This window comes from Camelus bactrianus, chromosome 13 (assembly GCF_048773025.1).
Source record: "Camelus bactrianus isolate YW-2024 breed Bactrian camel chromosome 13, ASM4877302v1, whole genome shotgun sequence".
Taxonomy (NCBI): Eukaryota; Metazoa; Chordata; class Mammalia; order Artiodactyla; family Camelidae; genus Camelus; species Camelus bactrianus.
In genome coordinates, this window is record NC_133551.1 from 45890074 (window position 1) to 45896121 (window position 6048).

Consider the following 6048-nt stretch of genomic DNA (forward strand, 5'->3'; position numbering starts at 1 on the left):
TTGTATGTGTGTCTATCTTTAAATAGTTTAAATTTAAGAGACTCTCTTAACACGCACATAGATTGAAAACTTACTGAGTAGGAATATTTGCAAACCAAGATAGCAAGTTAAACACAAATTATCTGTATCTCAGCCAATCTACACTTTCTGGTGGGCTGTCTGCTCAGTGCAATTCAACAGCCACTCACAGAGCACCTGCTCTACAGCTGCCAAGTTAGGTGCTGACATAGGAAGATGAGTAGGATGATCCCTGCACTCAAGCTCTGTTCCAGCCACCACCTGTGTCTCTGGCCGCTGGTTCTGTGCCTCACATCTAGCGCCTGCTCATAGTTTGCCTTGCCTTTGCATTTGGGAAGCAGGAGCCACATGCTGTGTTTTTTGCAGTCTCTGCAGTACTGACCTGTTGTTCAGTCTTGGAGGAGAGGTACAAATGCCCACTCCCCCAGTCATCTGACTTAGAATTGATTGAGCATTCATAATATTTATCTAGGTCCTATTATATGCCAAGCACACTTACGGGGAACTGAGGAATACAGCAATGAAGAGGACAAATAAGGCCCCTGTTCTCATGGTACTTTTAGTCTGGTGGAGAAGACAAATAATAAATCAGTAAGATTCTTTCAAATAATGGTAGTTTTATGAAAGTTTTAAAATGTTATTGTGGGGGAGGGGATAGTTCAGTGGTAGAGCACATGCTTAGCATACATGAGGTCCCGGGTTCAATCCCCAGTACCTCCATTAAAATAAATAAATAAACCTAATTATCTCCTCCCCCCACCAAGAAAAAAGCAAAACAACAAAAAAAATTTAATTAAAAAAAATGTGATAGAACATGAAGAGGAGGCAGTAACTTAATGGTCAGGAGCACCACCTCTGCAGAGGTGACAGCTGATGCTTGAGCTGGGGGAAAGTATCAGGTAGAACAGCGAGTGCTGAGGCCTTGAGGCAGGGCCAGGCTTAAGCATGCTCATTTCTGGGCACAGATTTAAAGGCTCAGTCATGTCCTTGAGGAGCTCACAGTTCAGCGAGGCGAGACACTGACTTGACTGCTAATTATAATCCAAGGCCTCTCAGAAGAGGGACAAGGAGGGTTAGAGAACACTACGAGCTGCTGTGGGGAATGCAGATCTTGCCAGAAGCACCTATGGTTTAATAGGGAGTAAAAGGAAGACAACTTGAAAGTCTCAAAGAATATGTGTTCCATGCAAGAGTCAGGCAGCCCTGTGAGTTCATAGTTGGTCTCAAAATATACACACATTAACAACAGCACTAACATTTATTACTGGGGACTTTCCGTGTGCCAGGCACTGTGCTAAGCCCTTGGATTGTCTCAGTCCTTCCAACAACCCAGTGAGGTAAGCAGGAAGCTGCTGGTTGGAGAGATGTGCGCTGCTCTTGCGCCCCTCCCCTCCCCTCCCCCATCCCCAGCGCAGAATAGAGGGAAACTTGGCAACCACCCCTAACCTCAGCCAACCCAGGCCTTAAGAAGTCATGGGTAGCTCTAGAACCAGCCCTTGCGCTGAGAAACACGTGTGCTAACTTTCCTGCCAACAACTGAAGGACAAAATGCACTCACTATACGTTTCTGATCCCTCCAAACTTTCTTTCAAAAGACATCACGTTCTACCTGAAGGAGGACTTTCTTGTGCTCTGTTGTATACCACATGGAGCGCTTTGGTCTTGGCAGTTCTCTTAATGTGGCAGGTGGGTGGCAGCACTTTTTTCCCTGTCCTGCTAAAGGAGAAACTCGGTGCATGAAAAGGCGGGAGATAACTTGAAGGTCACTGCATCAGGAACTGAGCCAGGAATAGGAGGTGACGGTCCATGCTCCAGACTTAATGGTACTTGTAACATCCACTGAGCAAGCTCATTCCTCACATTCACAGGGCTCCTGCGCTCTCTGGGCCTCAGGAACTGGAAGAGCGAGAAGAAAAATTGGTTCATACCGCTTATGATTCCTCCCAAGCTGCCCAGAGCTTTCAGAACAAAGTCCCTCTGGATCATCTCACAAGAGCTTTAGGAACTGGTTGCTGGTGACTTCTCCAGGCTCATCTCTTGCTAGGCCCCTCCCACTCCCTTAGCACCAATCAACCTGGATGACTGGCAGTTCCCCAAATACACTGAGCTTGCTCTTCTTGCCTCTGTTCTGATCTTTGCCTGCCTCAAATGTGCATTCCCCCTTCATCAAGTTAATTCTTATTTGTCTTTCAAAGTCCCACTGAAGCATCTCTACCAGAACCTTCCCTGACATCCCCATCTATGCCGTCCCCGCCCATCATGTGCCCTGTCTTGTGCCTCCCCAGCATTTTGTGCTCTGCCTCCAAAAGGCTGTCTCTCCCATAGATGGGACACTCCTCAGAGACACAGTTCATATCTCACTGGACATTGTATCCCCAGCGTCCAGCATGAAGCCCAGCACAAAGATAAGATACCGCTGAATGTTGAATAAATTCCTCCTGGATGACTGCTCAACTCAAACCACCTGTGTCCACAAACATCCCTTGGACAGTGAGACCCAGCCCTGACAAACATGCTGTGATTATGGTCCAGCCCCAGGCAGCAGCCATCTTGCTTGCTTTTATTGCAGAGGCTGCATGTGAAAATAAAGCCAAGGGGCCATCCCCTTGCAAGAGGAGACAGCTGGTCCAGGGTTTGTCAGAAAGAAGTGAGACAGTGAACAGACTTGTGGAGCAAGGCAATTATTTTAAAGTACCAGCCTGGCATATTCAAGCTCCTGTCTTGGCTTACCAAGTTTTAGGGTTAAAAAGAATGGGGGTGGGAGTCAGGGGGAGGTTATAGCTCAGTGGTAGACCACATGCTTAGAATGCATGAGGTCCTGGGTTCAATCCCCAGTACCTCCTCTAAAAAAAGACCAAAAAACAAACAAACAAACAAAAAACCCTAGACACTGTCTAGTCACTAGTTTTCAACTGTGCTTCAAGACATCCCAACAGTTCCTTAGAGGTGGGGAGCCTGGGAGCCTAGTCTTTGTCCCCAGTTCAACCAGAGAAGCAGTGTTTTATTTACTGGGCTTCCCATAATCTGTCATTTGAAGAAGCAGTTTCCAAGAAAGACTGAGAAAACTCTGGTTTAATTTAACCTCCCACCCACCTCAGCAGCCCTGGCCACAGCATCTCCAAGACATTAGGCCACTGTTTGAAAACTTCTGGGAGCCCTCTACCCTGCTGGCTGACCTGTGCCCTGCAGAGACAGCCCTGTGTGATTGCGTGATCCCCACCCTGCACTGAAATCCAACCACCTCTCCCTCCCCTTCCTGGGCTTTGCTTGGCCCGTCATAGCTGGAGCCTCCGAAAATAGTTTTGTTCATTTTTCTGCCTCATAGCTTCTCCTGCTGATGTGTGAAGTTAGCTCTCAATGTGCCTTAGAGTCTTTTCAGCAGATAAAACAATCTTCTGTCTTTCTTTATATGAACCAGCACCCCCACCTGCTTCTGGACAAACTCAGCAGTGTCCACCTCATGGTTGGGGTCTGGATTTGAGCCCCAGATGGCCTTGTGGGATGACCAGAGTGGATTTAGGACAGCAGTCCTTTGGGAGTTGGCCTGGCCCACCCAGCAGTCTCCTCTCCACATTGCCACTTATCACTTATCATATTGACTTATCACTCGGTGATAAGGTCACCTTACCGACGCCACCTTGTCCTTTCTTCACCCTTGTTCCCTACTCCCATCCTCAGCTCTCTTCACAATCTGCTGTTAAACATGGCTTTTCCTACTGGAAAAAGTAAGCAACTCTTGACTTTTGGGTCTCTACACATATTTCATTTCATCTGGCTGATCTGAGCCCAGTATTGCCATCACATCTTGACTTGAATCTTGACTCTGTTGCCCAGAACCCATGTCCCTCCCAAAAGATGTGATACTCAGTTTTCCTCAGTCTTTTTCTACATCTGCCATGGCAGTGGTATCCCCTCAAGCATTTCACTTACTCGCTCTGACCTCCACTCCCTCCTCCCACCCAAAATCCTTGCCTTGGTTTGAAACATCACTACAGGGTCGTTTGACTTTTGGTCCACTATGATCCCCAGATCCTTTTTGTTGTGATTGTTATTATTCCTACATTCGTGATTTGGCATGAATCCCCACCCTGCATTTTTATTTCTTCAGCCCACATTTATTTTCCCGTTTTGGCCTTGCCTCCAGTCAGCTGAGATCTTGTATTTTGGCACGGATTTTGCAGGGGAAGGGAGGAAGCAGAGAGGTGTTTTCCTGAGCTCACTTGGTGCTTGACTCCCACCCGACTCAGAGATGTTTGCTTCCACTACCTAAGTCTCTTCTATTTGATCTTTTTCAACGATACTGAGGAACATTACTCCCATTTTACAAATGAGGACACTGGAAGTCAGCATCGTAGATGTTAAGAGTAAGGGCTAAATTAGAATCTTATCTCTGGGGAGAGGGTATAGCTCAGTGGTAGAACACATGTTTAGAATGTATGAGGTCCTGGGTTCAACCCCCAGCACCTGCATTAAAAAAATAAATAAATAAGTAAACCTAATTACCCCCCCCAAAAGAGTAAATAATGATAGTAATTTTTTAAAAAATAGGATCTCACCTCTGCCTTTGGACAAGTTACTCAATTTCTCTGAGCCTTTGTGTTCTCACCTGTAAATTAAAAAAAAAATAGTCCTAGCTCAAAAGTCTAGAAAAAGATTAAATGATATATATAGAGTACTTAGCACTGGACTTCACATAACAAAAGTGAAGAATAGTAGTGTAAAAGTGTAGATGAAGTGCTTCACCTTTTCAAGGCACACGTCTCCTATATAGAGGAGGTGGGACCTTCTGCTTCTGGAATGTAAATCCTCTAGAACACAAGTTTCTGTGGTGCTATTTTTCCTGCACGATGTTGCCATTGTCAGAAATTCTCTTCCCAAAATTTAAAGAGGCTTGAGCTCTAGTAATCATGCCAGAGAGCATGATGCCAGGAGTTCAAGATTCTCAAGGCTGGATTCACAAGCTGCGGGAGTAGGAGCAAGGAGGGGAAGGCTGGGTTAAGCCCAAACCAGAGTGTACAGGTTGGAGTGACCACCATTTCTCTCTCTTTAGTCACCAGCTGGGTAGACCCAGTGCCCACACCTGGGCAAAGGAAGGGAGGAATGAAGGCAGGACCCAGAGCCTGGGAATTGACGTCCAGGTCAGGAGCCAATAGCGCTTGAAGTTCTAGGCCAAGGTGCAGGGCCTGCCAGATTATCTATGGATGGCTTAGCAGACCAAGTTACTCCTTATTACAAACCTCTACTTTTTAATTCCTTGTCAACTCACTAGACATAACAGTTTAGAGCTTAAATAGATGAAAGCCTGTAATTTACCCACCTGGCTGGGCATCGGAAGCACCTGAAGAACTTGCCAAAGATGTTAATTCTCAGGCCCCACCACTGACATATGGATATTTTTGGTCTGGGTGGAGTCGGGGAAACTTTTTTTTAAATCTCTAAGTAATTCTGAGGCTCAGCCTGGTCTGGGAACCCCTGCAATAAATTAGTGATTTTATAGCCGAGGGAAAAGGCACCAGACCAGGTGAAGTGACTTCCCCTGCATCATACAGAGTATTGGTAGCTGCATTCCTTCCATCTCTTTGTTCCAAATTTTCTCTGCACTTTGGTCCCAGGCAACACAACTAGAAAATATCTGAAAAATAAGGATTTGATTATTGTCTGCTTCTAGCGAAGATTTCTGGGAAGAGGCTAGCTGTTCCTAGCATGCTTTGGGTGTGGATCTTGAGAGAAAACAGAGGAAAGCAGAGGCCTTCTGAGACTCTTGAAGTCCAGATGGTTTCCTCATTTGATTGTGAGAGCTGAGAATTCCCCAGGAACACGACCCCTGGAGCCAAATGCTGGATTATCTGTTGCACTGGATGATTGTGCCTGGCCCCTGCAGCTGCACTGAGAACTGTGGGCTGCCTGTGGTAGGCTGAAGCTCTCCATCTATCGTGTGTACATTGGCTCTTGCCTGTGATAAGGGAGCAGAGAGGGCTGATGTATGGAGAGCTGGGCAGGCAGCAATGATGGAGAATGGATGGGAACTTG

At 46.3% G+C, this 6048-nt stretch overlaps 1 non-coding gene across 1 annotated transcript; it reads left to right on the top strand.

Moving 5' to 3' along the window:
• Nucleotides 1–2788: 2788 nt before the first annotated feature.
• TRNAS-AGA (transfer RNA serine (anticodon AGA)) lies at nucleotides 2789–2861 on the top strand. The gene has a single exon. It is a non-coding gene; the product is annotated as a tRNA-Ser (tRNA).
• The last annotated feature ends 3187 nt before the right edge of the window (nucleotides 2862–6048 follow it).